This window comes from Panicum hallii, chromosome 7, assembly GCF_002211085.1.
Source record: "Panicum hallii strain FIL2 chromosome 7, PHallii_v3.1, whole genome shotgun sequence".
Taxonomy (NCBI): domain Eukaryota; kingdom Viridiplantae; phylum Streptophyta; class Magnoliopsida; order Poales; family Poaceae; genus Panicum; species Panicum hallii.
The window spans coordinates 11,917,339-11,938,116 of record NC_038048.1 but is presented as its reverse complement, the minus strand read 5'-3'; the positions used below and the strand labels follow the sequence as shown (position 1 = coordinate 11,938,116).

The 20,778-nt window shown below is 54.3% G+C and overlaps 1 long non-coding RNA gene across 1 annotated transcript; it reads left to right on the top strand.

Moving 5' to 3' along the window:
• The first annotated feature begins 1,151 nt into the window (after positions 1–1,151).
• Positions 1,152–16,630, top strand: LOC112901221. The gene is made up of 3 exons (XR_003230263.1): positions 1,152–1,623; positions 1,732–1,823; positions 16,375–16,630. It is a non-coding gene; the product is annotated as an uncharacterized LOC112901221 (long non-coding RNA).
• Positions 16,631–20,778: the final 4,148 nt, after the last annotated feature.

The following is a 20,778-nucleotide window of genomic DNA, read 5'->3' as shown; positions in this document are numbered from 1 at the left end:
GTATAAAGATCTGTTGAAGGAGACAGTTTTGAACATTCACTGGACTGCTTGGAAGCTGAAACTTCCTCTGAAAATTGAAGTGTTCCTATGGTACCTAAGAAGAGGAGTCATTCTAACTAAAGATAACCTGGTTAAAAGAAACTGGAAGGGATGTACTAGGTGTTGTTTCTGTAGTTCAGAAGAGTCTATTCAGCACCTTTTCTTTGAATGTCATGTGGCTAAACTCATGTGGAACACTCTTTAATTTGCTTTTGGTATTTATCCTCCTACCTGTGTGGCTGATCTGTTTGGTTTATGGAGGAGTTTCCCCTCACAGTTTCAAAAACCAGTCTTGATTGGTGCCTCAGCTCTTTGCTGGGTCATATGGATTAGTTAAAACGATGTGATTTTCAAGAACTCCACCACTAACTCTCCTTTGCAGGTAATCTTCAGGGCGACGTATTGGATCAGGTCTTGGTCAATCCTATCTAAAGAGGAAGAGAGGTCCATCCTGAGGAAGTGCTGCCAGCAACTGGAGATCACAGTCATGGAGTTTTTCAACAACTTTGGATGGAAGTTTAGAAATAGGATTATTAGATAGTCTGCTATCCTGTTTTCCAGTTTGCTTCTCTTTTGTAATGCGTGTGACGTGCTGCAGATCATGTGCTGCTTTTGTTTTCGAACTTTAATGGCTGCAAGCTACCAATTTGTGGTAGTTGAGGCCGATTTCCCCTTATCTAAAAAAAATGTTTGTATTGCCAAGCTACAAGTTTTTCATAGTATTTTCTTGGAGACTGATTTTACTGCCAGATTGTTGAGCAAAAACCTGAGATTCCTTACCGTTGGATTTCTTTAGCTAAGGATCAAAGAGCTGTTATGTTGATCAAGTGCAGTTGCCACTGAAACCGCAACCATTCAAGAATCATCCAACCTCAAGTAACTATCGAGCTTTCCTCTCCTAATGTTTGACTCTGTCCGTGGCAAGGAGAGACAATCACCTGCTCGCTGTGGTCAACACTGACATGCAAGCAACCAGTCCACTGGTTACAGGCCTGCCGCGTGTTTGCGCTTCCGTACGGCCGTCTTCATCTGCCATCCATTTTCAATCGGACCCGTGCGCGGTACCAGCTATCCGACCGAAACCTCATGATACCCACAACCCACCAATTCATTTCGCCGACCCCTTCTCTCCCCTCCTCCTCCTCCTCTCTATCTACCACTCTCGCTGGAGACCACCGGCAGCCCGATCCCCTTGCACTGCCGCCTCATGGAGGCCCAACCTTCTCACGCGCACGCACCCGGAGCCCCCGTGCTCCTCTCACTGCAGCCGCGGGGGACCGGAGAACTGGTGAGGCAGCGGCGGCGCAACCCTAGAGCGAATGACCGTACCGTAGGTGCACAGGGTCCTGGGCGAGGCTAGCGCCGGCGGATCGAGACGGCTGGCACAGAGGATCGGAGGATCTCGACATGGGGCGGAGTTTGACCCCGGTGCACGCCACATGCGTCGCACGGGCATGCGCCGGTGCAAGGGCTAGCGCGAGACCTTTCCACGCCATCGGCAAGGATACCCAACCCCCCTGCGTTGCGCTGGTGGTTTGGTGGATGGAGCACGGCTCGCAGTTGCGGATCTTTCAAATGCATCAGGTGCGAGAGTAATTTCATTCCATTTCTCTCTATTTCCCTCGCAGCCCACTTCGCATCCGTTCTAATCGCCCTCTCCATTTTTGATGCACGCTGGCGACGAGCTAGCAGCTAGCTTCCTTCAACTAGGGTCCCAACCTCCACAGCGACGCACTGGTGAACAGGTTGCACCACTTAGGTGCAGATATTGTCATGGCTATTAGGTGCGCAAGCAGTTTAATCCATTATCTCATTTATTGCCCTCCCGCCCCTCTCAAATGCCCCTGTGCATACCATGGTTTTAAATTGCCGGTAAAAATGTTTAGCGGCAGGGCTGCTGTTACAGCGTTTAACAGGTTATAGCCAACGTTTAGTGGGCTATAGCCAAGTTTAGTGGGTTAAATGCCATAGCGGCTACCCTTGCTAGTAGCTACAGACGGCTATTTAAAACCTTTGATGCATACCCTTTTTGCAAATGGAGCATTTATATGTGCTCATCTATTTTTGCATTATAGTGAATATGAAAACTCTTAACTGAATAAGTATCATGGTGTGCTTACTCATCTGTTTATGCCTACCATATGTCTATAGACGATTAGAATATCTTATCTTTAACAACTATTTCTTATTTTTTACTAACACAACAGAGAGGATTCTCCATGAATCATATGTGATGCGTATAATGTGTTTTAGATTCAAAACATTCAATTGATATACACTGTAGACCAATATTCCTGGGTCATTGTCGGAGGAAATCTCCAGCCGGGTGGCGGAAAGCACCCGCCTAATCCTAGTTAAGGATGGGTTTGGAGGGATCTTAGGAGTGCTCGAGCGGTGAGCAGATGAATGCAGGAAGGATGCAAGAATTTAGAGTGGTTCGGGCCGCCGGATCGTAATACCCTACGTCCACTTTGGTGTTGTGTTGATCGTGTAAGCCTGAACGGAAAGCAGCGTGAGCTTGTGTGTGAGAAACTTGTCCTCTAACGAGTACACTCTCTCTTTTATAGTTCAACGGAGGTGCTTACACTGCGCGGGCCCCTGACAGGTGGGCCCGGCCAACAGGGACCTACTCTATGTGATATGGAGATCTCCCTCTCCAGCCCCTTGTCGCTGCCTTCACGGTTGGGAAGATAACGCGCGTATCTTCAACCTGGATGCGGTCGTGTGCTGTCTTGCAGGCACAGTGACCGCTGTCAGTGTTACCCAACAGTGGTGCTGTGCTGCCACTGTTGGGTGCGATTCTGATAGGCATAGGGGAAGTGCTGACCCGCCACGCCGTTGCCTTCGCGCGCACTGTGGCAGCGCACGCCTCGGCTCTCTTGTTATAGCCCATCATTACACCGCGCTCAGCGCCGTGATGGGACTGCACGCCGCTGGCGCACAGTACACGGTGACACGACGCGCTGCCTTGGAAACAAGCAGGCTTACCGTGGTGTCAGCCTACCTGCCCCGTGTGTCAGTGGCAGGCCACGCTTTTTGACTTGGGGGCGCCCGGCCCAGCTACCGCATTAAATGCTGGTAGGTGGGCTGGAGACCCGCGAAGGGCCTCCTGCCACATGCATGTGGCAGGGCCAGCTCCGCTCCCCCCGCAGGGGCGGCACGTGGCGGCACCGGACCCCTCCTCGGAGGGAGGGGGGTCCGGGCCCCCGAGGCCGGTTGGAGCGGTCAGGCCCGTGATGGTCCGGCCATCACACGCGGCGGCCCCGGACCTCCCTGGGGAGTCCGGGTCCGCGGGGGCTACCCGAGAGCTCCCTTGCCCTCCGTGGCATGTGGAGGCCCCGGACCTCTCAGAGCTCGGGGAGGGTCTGGAGACCATGGTCCCCGCTGTCAGGTCCGGGCCGTATGCCACGTCACCCAGAAGGCGAGGGGGAGATCACGTATGGTGATACGCTAAGGGCCTGGACACCCTAGCAGGAGGTACCCCTGTCTGTATGTACCGATAGAGGCCCCCGGGCCCGCCTCGGGTGAAGAATGAACCCGCAGGTGGGGCCAGTTTCCCAGCATTGCGCCGGGTGGATAGCTCGTTCCCGCTGGGGAAGGGCATGGATGACCTTTCCCCCAAAGTGGGATCCCCGAGGGGCTCGTCCCCCGCCCGCGCCGTGCGCGTCAGGCGGTTCAGATTCTTGTCTTATTTGAGCCCGTCCCGCGGCTCGGGCGGTTCGGATTCCGCCTTTCCCCCTTCCTTCCCGTGGTCACGCCTTTGACCGGCGGGCCCGGGCCCACCGGTCATTGGGTGTGAGAGGAGGGGGCCTGGTGCGGGCAACCGTTCGACTTCTCCTCGGTCGCCACAGAGCGCAAGAGGGCAACAGCCTTTTGCATAAAAGGTAAGCGCCGAAGGGAACGGCTACCTTTTCGCTCTTGCCATCAACAGACGCCGTAGCGCCCCTTCGCCTTCGCAATCTTCCTTGCGATCAGCTTCCTTGCGCTCGGCTTCCTTCTCCTCTCTGCTCCCTTGCGATCCATCCTTAGCGACCTCAACATCCATCGCGATGTCTTCGCTTCCTTTCCCGCGCCGCTTCCAGAGCCAGGCTCAGCTGAACTCAGTGCGCCACCTTCTAGGATGGTCCGCGCCGGTGCAAGCCGGGAAGATTAGGGCTGGCAAGATCCCCCTCCGCGACCTTGCCGTGGGGGAGTTCGTTCTCTTTAACTCGTACATTATGTGCGGGTTGGTTCCTCCGATCTCCTCCTTCTTCCTCCTGCTCCTAGAGGAGTTCGGCCTCCAACTCCAACATCTCACCCCCCCACTCCATTCTCCTTGTGGCGGTCTTCGCCCACCTTATGGAGATGTTCGTGGGAGTGCGTCTCTGCACCACCATCTTCCGGCATTTCTATGCCTTGGTTGGGACCGGGAGGAGCAAGCGCGAGATCGGCGCTTACTACTTCCAGCTCCGGCACGGGATGGCGAACTCCTACATCGCCGCCTTCTCCAGCTCCAAGTGGGAGGACTGGCGCGAAGGCTGGGTCGTCGCGGTAGCTGACCCCCACGACCGCCTGGGCTGCCAGCAGACGCACCCCAGAGCGATCGGAGCACCTGGAAGGCCAAGCCGACGATTCCGAAGGAGCTTGGCCCGGTCCTTGATCGGGTAAAGAATCTCCAACGGAGCGGCCTGACATCCATGATGGTGCTGGGCGACTTCCTGAAGCGGCGAATTGCCCCCTGCAGCAGCGGTCCCGGATGGCCTACATGTACACAGGGCTAAATGACTGCTGCAGGATCGCGCGCGGGCCCGGCGCCGACTTCACCAGAGCGGAGCTGGAGGCGGCGGTCCGGGCGATGACCGGTGAGGCGTTCTGCCCAGAGTCCCTGGTCCTCCCGAGCGGGGTCAAGGCCCTATGCGAGGACCAGGCGTTGCGGTCATCAATCCTGGTGATGATGCCGACCCTGGATGAGGGTGGCCTAGTGGTCCGGCAGCTGGGAGGCGACCCCAATCGCGGGTTCCATATCCCCGGCGCCACTCCGGACCGCCAGCAGCGTACCAGCGAAGGTCCCGGGGAGCCAGGACCCGGAGGTCCGGCTCCCGCCGGGAAAGGGAAGGAGAAGGTGCCGGTGCCGGAGCACCGGCACAAGGACAATGCGGGTGCTGCCCCGGCCCAAAGGGGCGACGAGGCCCAGGGGGCGGCGCCCGCACAGAGCAGCCAAGCCGAAGGGTGCAAGTCCCGGAGGCTCCAGCGTGGCGATGGCTCCTTGGTCGGGGAGCCGGCGCCCAAGCGCCAGAAAACGGCGGGGGCGGTGGAGTGGAGCGGAGCTCCTCCACCTCCGCCGCTACGCCATCAGCCGGAGAGGAGACCGGAGGAGGCGCGACGGCCTCCTCCGAGGCAGCAGACTCCTCCACCACCACCGCCGACACGGCATCCGGCGACGCCACCACCACCATCCGAGCCCAGGCCACAGACCCCACCACCGCCGCCAGAAGCACCGGTGGCCGCGGACACCCGCCAAAGGTCCGGGGGGTCCTCGGCAGGGAAGAAGGTCCCCCCAGCCGCCCGGGGCAGATGGGAGTGGTTCGACTTCGCGTAAGTAGTCTTCTTAGAGTATTTCATTATCCCTCTTAACTTCTGGGCCTTAACCATATCGGTGATACGGCAGGCCCCAATCTTCAGAGGCACCAATCGGGGGATCCGGCCCCCAGCCAGCGCCGGAATCTTCGGCGTCGGCTCCAGCAGGGCCCCCGCCTGGGACCGCTCCAGAAGCCTCCGGACCTAGGGGTCCGGAGCCGGAGGCCACCAAACCACCACGACCCGAAGTCGCCCCCCCAGGAGGAGGCCGCCAGGCCTGCTGCGGCGACCGAGGCACCGGCAGCCAAGCCGGGTGTCGAGGCCAGGCCCTCTCCAGCTGAGCCAGCAGCAGAGGGGGCCGCTGCCATGGCAGAGGCTGCAGCACCGGAGACAGCGAAGGTGGCGGAGACAGCGGCACCGGAGGCCGCTGAGGTCGCCAGCGCCGCCACCCCACCAGCGGAGGAGGAGGAACCGGACGTGGTACTGGGAAGGCGCCTCCTCCCGGACACAGCGGAGATCCCCCTCCCCCGGCTCCTTGCCAAATGCCAGCAGGCTCAGGAGGAGCTGGAGGCTGGCATTCACAGAGAATGGGAGAAGCTGGAGGCGGAGCATTTCCGGCTCTCCGACTAGGAGCACTGCCTGGGGGACCGCATCAAGTCCGCCTCCGCCCACCTCGCCGATGAGCGCGCCAAGCTTGTGCTGGAGCGCGAGCTCCTGCAAGAGCAACTGCAGGAGGCTCGCTACCGGGAGGCGGTAGCGCTCCAACGGGAGAAGGCGGCCACGCGGCAGGAAGCGGAAGCCCTTGAGCGGGAGATCGCGGCGGAGAAGAAGGTGCTGGCGGCAGCAGACAGGGAGCAGACCACCCTGGAGCTGGCCGACCAGGCCAGGAGGGCGGCGGCAGCGGTCCAGGCGCAAGAGATCGCCCTTGCAGAGCTGGCGGCAGCTGCAGCGAAGAAAGAAGAATGGCTGGCTGCCCGCGAAGCGGAGGAGGTGGCTCGGCTCCAAGAGCTCCAGAAGCGGGAAGAGGCCATGGAGGAGGAGCTGGCAGCCGGGACCCGGAGGTTCCAGGAGCGCGAGGCGGTCCTCCAGGAGAGGGAGGCCAAGGTGGAGGAACTCCTGGCGGAGCGGAGCGCCAGCATCGACCAGATCGCAAGATGGGTCGGTGCGGTGAACCCTTTGCTGGAAGCACTCGGAGCCAACCCCATCCGGGTGTCGGAGGCTCCTTCACCACTTGGCGCCGCCCTCCAGGTGCTGGACTCCACCGCCGAGCGGCTATGGGACATGGAGGCCAGCATACAGGACCTTCTGGAGACGGAAGGGCGTGCAGTTGCTCGGGGGATGGCGGAGTACATCCTCACCAGCTTCCGGAGCCACGACCCTGCCATCCAGCTGACTCCTGTCCTGGTCGGACCCTCCGGGCAATGGTAGCCGCCACGCAAGAAGGAGTCCAGGAGGCGGCTAACATGGTCACGGCACGCATCCGACACCGCCCCGAACCTGCAGAGAGTGGGGGTGCCGCCGGACAGTAGTGCTAGCATCTTTTTGTTGTTTCTTTTGTAATATAACTTTTGTTATTGTAAGATAACTTCATAATGTTGTGCATATTATCAGTAATGCATTTTAAGTATTTCGTGCATCTACTTTTTTGTGAAAAACTTAGCTGTTTTCCTGGTTGTCGATCTGTAAAGTGTTCTTGAGTACACCAAGGTCCCGTGGCCCCCTGGGAGGTAGTCACGATAGGTCGGGACTAGCTGCCATAGAACCGAGGTCCTGCACATGACTTAGATTCGATGTTTAGTAGACGTCCCCACGAGGTCCCGGTCTGGTCAGCGAAGGCCTCCTGAGTTGCGTAACGAGTCAGAGCACCGGGGCCACAGTTCGGGAATCTAAGGGGTCCCGGCCCCCGGGTCCATTGTTTGAGGTACAACGGTACTCGTCCTAGGGGGGCAGGGCGTATAGGCTTAGGGTACGGAACCAGGCTAAGCGGCTACACGGACCTGGACCCCAGCAAAGAACGAGCACGTCTCCCTGAAGCCAGTTCCCAAGTGTCCGGTTCCTTTTCTTCCGCGAGACAGGGGTCCCGGGCAGAGACGTAGTGTAGCAACTTAAGTAGGGCCTTCGGCACGACATAGACGTGAAAAACCACGTGGGGGGTTAGCGCAATGGGAAACAAGGAAAAAACAGAACTGTATAGACTTCAAGGACACATTGAGAAAAAAAATTTTCCTTAACGAATTGGTATAGAAGAGTTGTGCGATGTACGCCAGGGGCCGGGTTTACGAGGGCGGACCTCCACCGCCCTGGTCCGCACGTTGATGCTACCAATTACAGAGGAAAAATTTCCTCTCAACTAGGTCCTAGGGGTAAAACTTACGGAGGTGCTCAATGTTCCATGGATTGGGTAGTTGCATGCCTTCCTCCGTAGCCAGGCGAACAGATCCGAGTCGGCACACCTTTGTCACCTTGAAGGGCCCCTCCCAACTGGGGGAGAGCTTGTGCAGGCCCTCTCGGTTTAGGATTCGCCTTAAGACTAGGTCCCTAACCTGGAGCTCCCTATTCCGCACGAACCGTTGGTGGTAGCGCCGGAGCGCTTGGTTGTACCGTGCGTTTTGGACTGTAGCTCGCCATCTTCGCTCGTCGACGAGGTCCACATCTTGGCGACGCTGCTGTTCCTGCAAGTCCTCATCAAAAGCTTGGACTCGTAGAGAGCCCATGGTGATCTCCGGGGGAAGGCACGCTTCGGCCCCGTAGACCAAGAAGAAAGGGGTTTCCCCTATTGCCTGGTTGGGTATGGTCCGGTTTCCCCACAGCACACTCGGAAGCTCATCAATCCACCTTGCGCCATATTTCTCAAGATCGCAGTAGGTCCGGATCTTGAGTCCTCTGAGGATCTCAGCATTAGCCCGCTCGACTTGGCCATTGTTCCTGGGGTGCACCACTGAGGCGAAACAGAGCTGGATGCCAATGTCCTCGCAGTACTCCTGGAAGTATTGGCTCATGAACTGAGTCCCATTGTCGGTGATGACCCGGTTCGGGACCCCGAACCGGCACATAATTGACTTGAGGAAAGCGGTTGCCGACGCCTTGGTGATGTTGACCACTGGGGTTGCCTCCGGCCACTTGGTGAATTTGTCAATGGCGACATAGAGGTACCGGTACCCGCCGACGGCCCTAGGGAAAGGTCCCAAGATATCCAACCCCCATACAACAAAAGGTCAAGAGGGAGGAATCATCTGCAGCGCCTGAGCTGGAGTGTGTATCTACTTTGCATGGAACTGACACGCTTTGCTGGACCTTACCAACTCAGCTGCATCCTGGAGTGCTGTCGGCCAGTAAAAGCCGTGCCGGAAGGCTTTACCGACCAGCATGCGGGATGAAGAATGACTTCCGCACTCGCCTCCATGGATCTCTGCGAGCAAGTCGTAGCCCTCTTCCTGGGTAATGCACCGCATGAGGATGCCGTTGGCGCCACGGCAGTAGAGATCCCCTTCTACCACTGTGTATCGCTTAGCCATCTGGACTATGCGGTCAGCAGATGCTTGGTCTTCAGGAAGAAAATTATCTTTCAGGTAGTCCCGGACCTTAGAGATCCATGCATCGGGACCTTCCTGAGAATTTGGGCGTGGCTCCCTGAGGTCTTCGGGACCCTCGAGGGAGCACATGACCCTTGGCGGGCTCCACGGATGGAGCACCGCTGGGACCGCTAGCTTCGAGGTGCTAGTCCGACCCCCTTCACCCAGGTCGGCAGGCTGGGCGGAAGGCTTCAGCAGGCGTCTCTGGAAGACACCCTCAGGCACGGGTGCCTGAGTCGATGCGCTCGCGGAGAGTGCATCAGCTGCTGAGTTGGCCTCGCGCGGAACATGTTGCAGTTCCAGCATATCGAAGTCCTTCTCCAGCCTCTTCACGTGGATGAGGTAGGCTGCAAGCTGGGGATTGTTACAGCAACATTCCCCCCGGACTTGCCTGATGACGAGTTGGGAGTCCCCTTTGACCAGGAGCTCCCGGACTCCCAGGGATAGAGCCGCTGTGAGTCCAAAGATCAAGGCCTCATACTCCGCCATGTTGTTGGTGCCCCCAAAGTCGAGGTGCACCATGTACTTCAGCTGCTCGCCACGTGGGTTGATGAGAACCACACCAGCCCCTGCCCTCTTGCTGTGGGTGGACCCATCGAAGAAGAGTGTCCAGTGAGGTCCGGTGAACACCGGAGCCCTGACTTCTGGATGTGGGGGGTCCGAGCCGTCACCCGGACCCCAGGGACGCTGGGCGATGGGGTCCATTCCGCGACAAAGTCAGCAAGGACCTAGCTCTTGACGGCATGGCGTGGCTGGAAGTTAAGCTGGAATCCAGCGAGTTCTGCTGCCCACTTGGCGATGTTGCCTGTGGCGTTGGAATTGTGGAGGATGGCCCTCAATGGGTAGGAGGTTACCACCACGATCTTGTGGGCCTGAAAGTAGTGGTGGAGTTTCCTGGACGCAAGGAGTATAGCATAAAGAAGCTTATGCGTCTCAGGATACCTGGCCTTTGCCTCATGAAGAATCTCACTGACGTAGTAGAACGGCTTCTGGACGGTCCTGACTCTGCCAGGAGGACTGGATCCTTCTGCTTGAGCTGGGGACCCGTCGGGCCCCATGTTGCTTAGTGCTTCTCTCGGTCGGAACCCGGCCGGACCCTCCGAAGTAGGGCCGGTTGCTGGAGAGGTGGAGGCCGGACCCCCTTCTCCCGCAGGGGGGGTTCGCGGGGGCCCCCTGCGGGAGACGCTCGGGCCTCTCAGTGACCAGCACCATGCTGATCACTTCGGCTGTTGCTGCAAGATAGAGAAACAGTGTCTCACCTGGGTCCGGTGCGACCAGGACCGGCAAGGAGGTGAGGTACTGCTTCATCTCCTGGAAGGCATGCTCTGCCTCTTCAGTCCATGGAAATGGACCGGACCCCCTCATCAGTTTGAAGAAGGGAAGTGCCCTCTCCGCCAACCTGGAGATGAAGCGGCTGAGGGCTGCAAGGGACCCCGTCAACCTCTGGACATCCTTGAGGCGCACAGGGGGTCTCATTGCCTCGATCGCCCGGACCTTATCCGGGTTGGCCTCGATCCCCCGGTGGGGGACCAGGAAACCAACAAGCTTTCCCGCCGACACGCCAAAGACGCATTTCTCAGGGTTAAGCTTGGTGGAGGTCGCCCGTAGCTTGTCGAAGTCTTGAGCTAAATTCTCTAAGAGGGAATTTGATTCTCTAGTCTTGACAACGATGTCATCAACATACACCTCAACTATTTCTCTAACCAAATTACCTAAAGTGATGTTCATTGCACGAGCAAAGGTGGGTAGAGCATTAAGCAATCCATAAGGCATTACTATACAACAATAAAGACCATCCACTGTTACAAAAGCTGTATGCTTCCTATCATCCTCAGCCATTTTGATTTGGTGAAAACCAGAATAGGCATCTATGAAGGACAGCAAATCATACCCGGAGGTGGAGTCTACAATTTGGTCTATGCGCGGAAGTGGATAAGGGTCTTTTGGACATGCCTTATTAAGATTGGTGTAGTCGATGCACATCCGAAGCTTCCCGTTTGCCTTCGGGACCACGACAGGGTTAGCCAACCACACTGGGTGGTAGACCTCCTCAATGAAGCCAGTCTGCAGCAGCTTGCGGAGCTCTTCACGGATGAAGTTTTGCCGCTCGATGGACTACTTGCGTGGCTTCTGCCGGACCGGCCTGGCGTCGGGGTGGATCTTCAGATGGTGCTCAATCACCTCCTCAGGGATCCCGGGCATCTGTGACGGTTCCCAGGCGAACACATCAACGTTTGCTTGGAGGAAGGCGATGAGCGCGCTTTCCTATTTCTCTCCCAGATTCCCACCGATGCGGGTGGTCTGGGAGGTCTCCGCTCCGACCTGGACGGTCTTCACGGGTATGTCGTCCGTGTCGGACGGACGGACCTTAGGTGCCTTGGCCAGAGCCTTGGCACGCGAGGTGGAGGGGTCAGACCCCTGGGCGCCAGCTGCAGGGGCAAGCCCTGTTGCTAGCGCATGGAGCTTCTCGACCAGTACGACGGCAGCGGCCCGGTCGCTCTGGACGATGAGGACGCCTGCCGGAGAAGGCATCTTCAGGACCAAATACCCGTAATGGGCAATGGCCATGAACCGGTACAGAGCCGGTCTGCCAATGATGGCGTTGAAGGGGAGGTTAACCTCCGCAACCTCGAACTGCACGTTCTCGGTACGGAAGTTGTCCTTCGTCCCAAATGTAACCGGTAGGGTGATGGTCCCTACCGGGTACACCGGGTCTGGGCCCACTCCGGAGAATGGGCGCGAAGGAGTCAGCTTGGACTCCGGGATCTGTAGGTGCTTGAACGCTGCATAGCTGATGACGCTGAGGCCTGCACCCCCGTCGATCAGCACGTGGTGGAGGCAGATGTTGGAGATGGTGGGTGCCGTGACAAGCGGCAGCACCCCAGCTCCCGCCATATTCTCCGGGCAGTCCGACGGCCCGAAGGAGATGATGGTATTCTTCCACCGCTGGTGCGGCGCCGCCTTTGGCGTCGCCGGCTTCATCGAGAGAACCTCTCGGCGAAGGGTCTTGACGTCCCGCCGGGAGACGAGCTCTGAGCTGCCGCCGTACATCACGTACAGCTTCTTGCGGCGCTCGTCACCGCCAGACTCGGAGTCAGACTGGTGGAAGAGACCCTTGAGGTCTTTGTTGGGGGTTTGATACCCCAGCCCCCTCTCCGCCGCGGCCGCATCGGCGTCGGAGATCTTCTCCTTGCCGGACCGCCGCGGAGGGGAGGGGCCTTCCTTTGAGGCTTGGTCGCGCCTCTTACTGAGGCGCTCCGCGAGCTTCTGGATCTCGCGGCACTCAGTGGCGCTGTGGCGAGCCCTAGGGTGAACAGGGCACGACCCAGGGTCGGTGCGCTATTGTCGTGGGCGCTTGCCACGAGGGTTCTGGCCCCCGGTCGTTGCTGCTGCAACAGCCGGGCCCCCGATCCGTGACTTGTCAAAGCCACGGCTCTTCTTGTTCTTCTTCTTGCCGCTGCCAGGGGCAGCAACACTGGGCCCACTCATCTGAGCGGGACCTGCCTGGGTTGCAGAGTGCCATGCACGGCCCTCCGCTGCCCTGGCGCATTTGTCTGCCAAGGCGAACAAGGTGGTGACGGTTTTCACCTGGTGGGTCGCCAGCTTCTCCAGCATCTTCTCATCACAGACCCCCTGTCGGAAAGCCGTGATAATAGACGCGTCGGAGATACGCGGAATCATTGCACGTACCTTGGTGAAGCGGGAGATGAAGGCCCAGAGGGTTTCTCCGGGTTGTTGCCTCACTGCGTGGAGGTGGGCCTCCACACCGTGCTGCTGATACGCACTGGCAAAGTTTGCCGTGAACTGTGCGCACAGCTCCCCCCAGGATCGGATGGATCCTGGAGTAAGGTTCGTGAGGCAGGTCCGGGCTGGCCCGGTCAAGGCTACATGAAAGTAACTTGCCATGATGGCGTCGTTACCTCCAGCCGCCGTGATGGCGGTGATGTAGACCTGCAGGAATTCTGACGGGTTGGAGGACCCGTTGTACTTCTCCGGCAGGTGTGGCCGAAACTTGGACGGCCAGGCGACCGCGCGAAGGTGGTCTGCGAGCGCGGCGCAGCCCACCCCGGACACCGGTGCCTGGACAGGTCCTTGCGGGGCCGGAACCACCGCAGCGAATTCGGCATCGAGGTCACGACCCTCAATACTGAGCCGACGACCACGCGCCCGCTCGATGGAGACACGGGCGTCCTCTCCCGCACGTCTGCGGTTGAGCTCCGCCCGGAGGTCCTCGGTCCATGCACTCCTCACTGATGGTGAGTGCACAGAACCGGATGTGCCGCCCTGATGACGGCGTTGCCTGGAGGCAGACCCCCCGCTGAACATGGGGAAGCCTGTACCAGGTTGAGGAGGCGGTCGACATCGTGACGCCATTGCCTCTGGGCGTCGGGCGAGGCCGCCTCACCAGGGGGGTTGCGTTGCAACTCTCTGGCTGCCATGAGCGGCCCATTCGGTGCGGGCACCGATTGGGCCACTGAGGCCCGCGCCGCAGCGCGTTGAGGAGCTGCTCGCGCCGCCCTGGATGTTGGACGATGGGAAACATGTGGCGTCGTGGACGCCACTTCCTCGCCCAACAGGATGTCGTTGAGACCATCTTCCTGCGCCATTGAGGTCGTGAAGGTCGACCGAGCGCAAACCAAACCTAAGTCCCCTACCTGGCGCGCCAAATGTCGGAGGAAATCTCTAGCCTGGTGGCGGAAAGCACCCGCCTAATCCTAGTTAAGGATGGGTTTGGAGGGGTCTTAGGAGCGCTCGAGCGGTCAGCAGATGAACGTAGGAAGGACGCAAGAATTTAGAGTGGTTCGGGCCGCCAGAGCGTAATACCCTACGTCCACTTTGGTGTTGTGTTGATCGTGTAAGCCTGAACGGAAAGCAGCGTGAGCTTGTGTGAGAGAAACTTGTCCTCTAACGAGTACACTCTCCCTTTTATAGTTCAAGGGAGGTGCTTACACTGTGCGGGACCCCGACAGGTGGGCCCGGCCAACAGGGACCTACTCTATGTGATATGGAGATCTCTCTCTCCAGCCCCTTGTCGCTGCCTTCACGGTTGGGAAGATAACGTGCGTATCTTCAACCTGGATGCGGTCGTGTGCTGTCTTGCAGGCACAGTGACCGCTGTCGCTGTCAGTGTTACCCAACAGTGGTGCTGTGCTGCCACTGTTGGGCGCGATTCTGACAGGCATTGGGGCAGTGCTGACCCACCGCGCCGTTGCCTTCGCGCGCACTGTGGCAGCACACGCCTCGGCTCTCTTGTTACAGCCCATCATTACGCCGCACGCGGCGCCGTGACGGGACTGCACGCTGCTGGCGCACAGTACACGGTGACACGACGCGCCACCTTGGAAACAGGCGGGCTTACCGTGGTGTCAGCCTACCTGCCCCGTGTGTCAGTGGCAGGCCACGCTTTTTAACTTGGGGGCGCCCGGCCCAGCTACCGCATTAAATACTGGTAGGTGGGCTGGAGACCCGCGAAAGGCCTCCTGCCACATGCACGTGGCAGGGCCAGCTCCGCTCCCCCCGCAGGGGTGGCACGTGGCGGCACCGGACCCCTCCTCGGAGGGAGGGGGGTCCGGGCCCCCGAGGCCGGTTGGAGCGGTCAGGCCCGTGATGGTCCGGCCATCACACGCGGCGGCCCCGGACCTCCCTGGGAAGTCCGGGTCCGCGGGGGCTACCCAAGAGCTCCCTTGCCCTCCGTGGCATGCGGAGGCCCCGGACCTCTCAGAGCTCGGGGAGGGTCCGGAGACCATGGTCCCAGCTGTCAAGCCTGGGCCGTATGCCACGTCACCCAGAAGGCGAGGGGGAGGTCACGTATGGTGATACGCTAAGGGTCTGGACACCCTAGCAGGAGGTACCGTACCGACAGTCATTTTTATAGATCTCAATTGATCATATAGACTAGACCCCCAAAAGCAATTTAGACATGCTTTTTTTTAGCTTTGGATGAATTTCAGATCAGGCAATTCTCTGTTCAGAACTGTGCAGCATCTTTTAAATATTTTTAGTTAATCAAAATACTGCTTCCCTAATTAGACATTTTACCCTTTTCAATTAGCATTTCAGTTAGGCAAAGGTGCTGTTACTAACCAGGCAAATATGATTTTTAATTAAGCAGATTACTGCTTTCTCTAATTTTTTTTACTTTTTTCCGGTTCCAGGATAGTATACATTACCATATGAATTTGCTTGCTTACATAGCAGAGTTTTTAAAAGATAAAATGCAGAGAGCACTGATGCCTCATTAGGAAATGAGGTCACATATTAGACAGAATCACATCATGCATGTGCACCATCCGATATGTCTCAGACCAATGTTTTTAATCACGCCGTATGTTCATTAAACAACAGGATTTGTGTCATCATCCATTGTGGTAATTATTAGTAGAGTGTATGCATTTTGTTTATTACTATATTTTTCAGTTATTATGAAACAATATAATGTATTTTTGCGGTTAGAGCCTCACACTAGCATTTTTCCAGTTACAACTAAGAAGTTTTTACTTATTGTATTTTAGCACTTTTTTAGTCTAGTACCTTCCATTTTTGCAATCATATTTTGGCACTGTAGCATTTCCAGTAATGTTTTAGTATCATTAGGGATATATTGTTTTCTATGTTCTATTAATTTCCTTTCATTCTAGTAGATTGTATTTTTTTTTGCTATTATAACCTGAGCCTGATACTATCATTTTTCCGGTTAGGTCCAAGCAGTTTACTTACTGTATTTTAGCAATATTTTTTTCTAGTATATTCCATTATTACAATAATATTTTGGTACTCTAACATTTCCAGTAACGATTTAGCATCACTGGGGATCTGTTTATTTATCATGTCTTAGCATTTTTAAATTACATGTAAGCAACTTAAGCTAAATCAACAAACAAATTATTCATAATAGCTAAGCATTTTCTGTGTTTCTAGTAGTAGTATTTTCCTGTGTTTTGATGGATTGGTCATTGGTTCTACAGGAATCCATTTTTAGGCAACTTATGACAAATGAACAAGCAATTTATTCATTTTTAGTTTAGCATTTGTGTGTTCTGGCTTTGGCATTTTTTTCATATTATGAAAGTTTAGCCACTTTGGATATGCTTATCAATTTGTGAAGCAAATGATCATATTTAGTTTAGTATTTGTGTTCGCATCTTTTATGTTCTGATTACCTGCCATCTTTTGTTTTCTACTGATTCAATGTCTTGCTTGATTCTAGGTTCTAGAGGAGGCGTGAAGACTTGTTTTCGATATGTTTAGATGACAGTCCCTTCAGGTTCGAAATGCATTATGTGTTTTTTCAAGGGAGGAGAGGGTGAAACTGAAAAAACTGATGTGCTGAATGACGGTACTTTATTCTAAGGGTGCCTCATCATGTATTATTTTTGCTTGATATTTGTGTTCTAATATACCTGATGGTGTTTGATGTCTCTTTTTAGCCTGAAATGACGACACACCTTTGATGCGGAATGATACCTGATGAATATTTTTGCATTTGATTCTTAATTGCTTTGGTGAAAATTCAAATTTGCTTGCAGCGAGTTGAATAATATTTATTTAGTTTTGTGTAGGGTCCGCAAATCAAGTGGGCGATGGTAGGAAAATGTGCAGGGGCCTGAGTAGGACCGTGGGACGGTGGGCAGTGGGCTCTGTTGGCATGATAGCATCGAAGAAAAGGACGCACGGGAGAAAAAAACGTGAAAAAGAAATTTACTAGAATAGGAAAACATGCTTGTAGCCGGGTCCATTTGTTTATTCATTCATTCTCCCTCTTGCTGCTTCCCTGCTTCGCCAAGCAGTCATGCCGAGGCTGCCGTTTTTGGCCCTTTAATCCGGTGGTTACGAATGCTCGGAGTGGATGGCGCAGTTAGGGAATGGCGACATGGCACGGAAATGTAGGCCCTTTCGTGTTGTGCCTTGGCTCCATAGCAACCTTTCACACGATGGCGGGTTTGCTGGCGTGCCTCGCCCTCACTGCCTCGTGCACTTTATCATACTCCGCATCTCATAGATGTGTCGAGGGGATTGATATGAGATGAATTAAGGACTTACGAGGATCAGGAGAGTATTTCTCTCCGATTAATGACTTGTGCTATCATATTGCACTCTTTTCTTTGTATAAGTTTTTCCCTTTTCGATTCCTCATTCAAAGTTTTAATGAGGCAATATTAAAATAGGCCATATGTCTCATCACCTATTTTTTCCACCATTTTTTAATATGATGACCACATGCATAAAATCGTGGTTTTGGACTCTATTACGTTTATATATCACGTTTCTTCTCCTTATTTTCCCTCTGGATTTTTGAGGAGTTTACCTAATATACCTACCACTGTAAATATTTTCTTTCATATTTCTTGACAGGATATCTTGAAGGAATGGAGTACTTAATTTAAGGATGATCAAAGATAGATTCCATCAATGGGGTGTGTTGCAAACTAATTGTATGTGGATGATCCTATCCGTCCTTCATGCCTGTTCCTGCCCCGCACTACACTTGGCAGTTGCCAGGAAAGTGGGAGTGGACACGGGTGCGGGCGGATGCGATGGTTGCTGCTGCATCCTTTTGAGGCATATATATGTGCACTCTTCCATTTATTGTACGGTGACTCAACTCCTACTTGGATTAGGACCCAATAGAGGTATGCTATTATGACTCCTTGTTCTACTAGGACTTGAGTGTTGAATCCTACTAGATGTAGGACTCCTACTTGCATGTATGAGGGCCTTCGAGGGGACTATATAAACAAGGGGTGGAGGCTATAGGGATCAAGCAAGCCAAAGATAAACAATACAAAGCCAACACAAGGTCTCATTCAAGCTTGTAAGGGCCAATTAGGAGCGCTCAAGAGGAATAGGCTAGACAATTATATAGCATTAGATTCTTGTACAGGGAAAGAATCAGAGGTCCTAAAGGGTCAAGTAGGGTTGTAAGGGAGCGACAATCACTTGTACTCTTTTGGAGTTGTGCTTAAAGAATTTGTGGTCGGCTTTGCCAAAATCCTACTCTCTTGTCGTGGTTGCTTCAAGGCCATAATATAGGATTTTCTACAAGATTCATCTACATAATTTTTGATATGGTGCAAGTTCATCTCGTACTCGCAATAACCTTTCAAGATCTAGGGTTGCTGCGCATAACGAGTGGTATTAGATTCTAACAAGTGATATTAGAGCTGAGGTTGGATGGATCTGATTTTGTGAGAAGGTCGGCAGTGATACGAAGCACAAAAATAAGATGATGTCGGGGATGTGGAATCAAGTAGAGACATTTGACAGTAAAGGAAATTTTAGTGTGTAGCAGTGCGTGGTGATAGATGTGCTTGTCCAACAAGGGTTGATTGATGATCTTGAGGGGAAGAAACTGGATTGTCATCATAGCGGTCCCAGTGCCGATCGCGGGGTATACCATACCATTCATCGAATTCTCGCGGGCAATGGAACTAGGTGAGACTTCGATTGTTCCCATGGTGGCTGATGATGTTGATACATGGATGAAGATCATGGTTATACCCATGATTGAGAGAGTGTTAGATTGACCTCCCAATCATGCTCATGCCGATTCCGGTGGTTGCCACTATGCAATTGTTTGTTAGGTGCACATCCATGGTGATGGCAGTGCTTGTTGTTGTGGCATGCATCGGCATGCTGGCACTGATCCCTTCCATGGAGTCGGTCGTTACCCATTGCCGTGGTGGAATGAGAGCAAATCAGGCCACCCGGGTTCTCTCAGTTGACCTGGACTGCTGCTATCCTCACCATTGCGCTTATCTAATCGATCCGTGTCGTGTTGGGGCGAGTTACGTGTTCACCACTACCAAATTTTATGCCATGGTTGGATAGACCTAATGACCTCCTAGTTGCATGATGAACTCCCCGTCAAGGTTAGAAGCCTCATGTAGATTTTTGGGCCTCCTTCTTTATCCGTGCGGAGTGGGAGCAGCTGAGCCATTTGCGGGCGCTAAGCCCATCATTGGGGTTGTCCCTCCTATGGGGGCGTGTTGTGGCATTCCTCATAGTCATCGTGCTTCCACCTCCACCTTCATTGTATTTTTTATGGGGGAGATGACTTCTTCGAGCTCTCATGGTGGACCTTGGCTATGGAGAGCCATGTGAGCGTGTCGTTCTTACTTCTGCACCTATGTTTCATCAGGGTTTGAGTACTCAACTAGGGGAAGGGTGCCCTCAGGTATTTGACCGTTGACAAACAGTTCCCTATTGGGGAAATGGTCTTCCGAGCCGTCAGATATAATCTCAATCGTGGATCCTTTCAGGTCGGTAGAATAGGGGGAAACTACGCCTAACTCATTAAGTCTTGTGGCAAGCTCTCAACAAAACTGGCTAGATGTGATCCCTCCTAATCTATCTGTTAAGTCCCGGACGAGTCATAGTATCATTGCTTGACCGTCCATCCTTCTAGCGTGGCCGTGATGACCATATCCATGTGGAATTCATTATAGGCATAGACTCCTCTTTGTCTAACTAGTTCTTGACTAGATTGGAGAAATTGGAGCACATGTCGATGCGCTTGATTTCCCTCTGGAAGGCAGTCAAACTTTTCCTTAGTCCCATCAGGAAGCGGGATGAAAGGATCCCATCTCTTGGGCTCAGCTTGAGGACCATCTCAAAGAGGGAGATGCAATTGGAGAGAGCATCGCGAATCCCAACTAATCCAGAGATTAGGTCGCTCATGGAAGGAGCACTCCTGGGATTTCGAGGGGCTAAACTATCGAATTGGAGCATGGCAAAGCGGCGAGCTGATTTGTGGATGTTGGTGCAGTTTCTCGAGCAACAACATTTCTTGTTTGGATCAGTGCGGATGAGGTTGTCTGAGTAATTAGCGTTGTAGAGCATGCTCCTGAAGCTAATGGTCTAGCCTAAGGTGAATGTGATGTCAACATAGATAATGTCCATCCAGCTCTCCATATGGATCTCTACGAAATACCCTACCTAGCGCCAACTACATCATTGGTGACTGACAATCTACCCGTTGTGGTAGATTGAATGGGGGAACCGCTGAGCTGAGAGCTAGATGCAAACACACAGACACAATTCTTTAGATAAGTTCATGCCACTGATGGAGTAATGCCCTATGTCTTATGTTAGGCAGTTTTTATTCCTTGTATGATTCACTACGTGAAAAGCAAAATTATGTAACGTGCCATTGGTAATGGGCATAAGTTGTCCGTTATAAGAAACATTAACTGTAATGGACTTTCCTAAAGACCGTTACCAATGAGACCCTCAGGTCCGCGCCCGATCTCGGCAATAATGATAAGATATTGGTAACGGACTATATCGACGTCCGTTACTATTATCATTGGTAATGGGCAATATTAATGCCTGTTACCAATCTGGTAAACAATGGTAACGGACATTTGATGTCCGTTACCATTGAGTTTCCATTGGTAAAGGACGTTGTTAATGCCCTTTACCAATGTATTGATAATGGTAACAGGCTTTTATTGCCCATTACCAATGAGTTCACTCCAGGATATATGGAGGCGCTTCTTTATTTCGGACATTGCGCTGCTGCTTTACGCCCATGTGCGGGCCGTCGACGTTGCGCCCCAGTAGATCCAGCGTGCGGACCTCGCTGCTCCTCCTCCACCACCAGCGCCCCTCC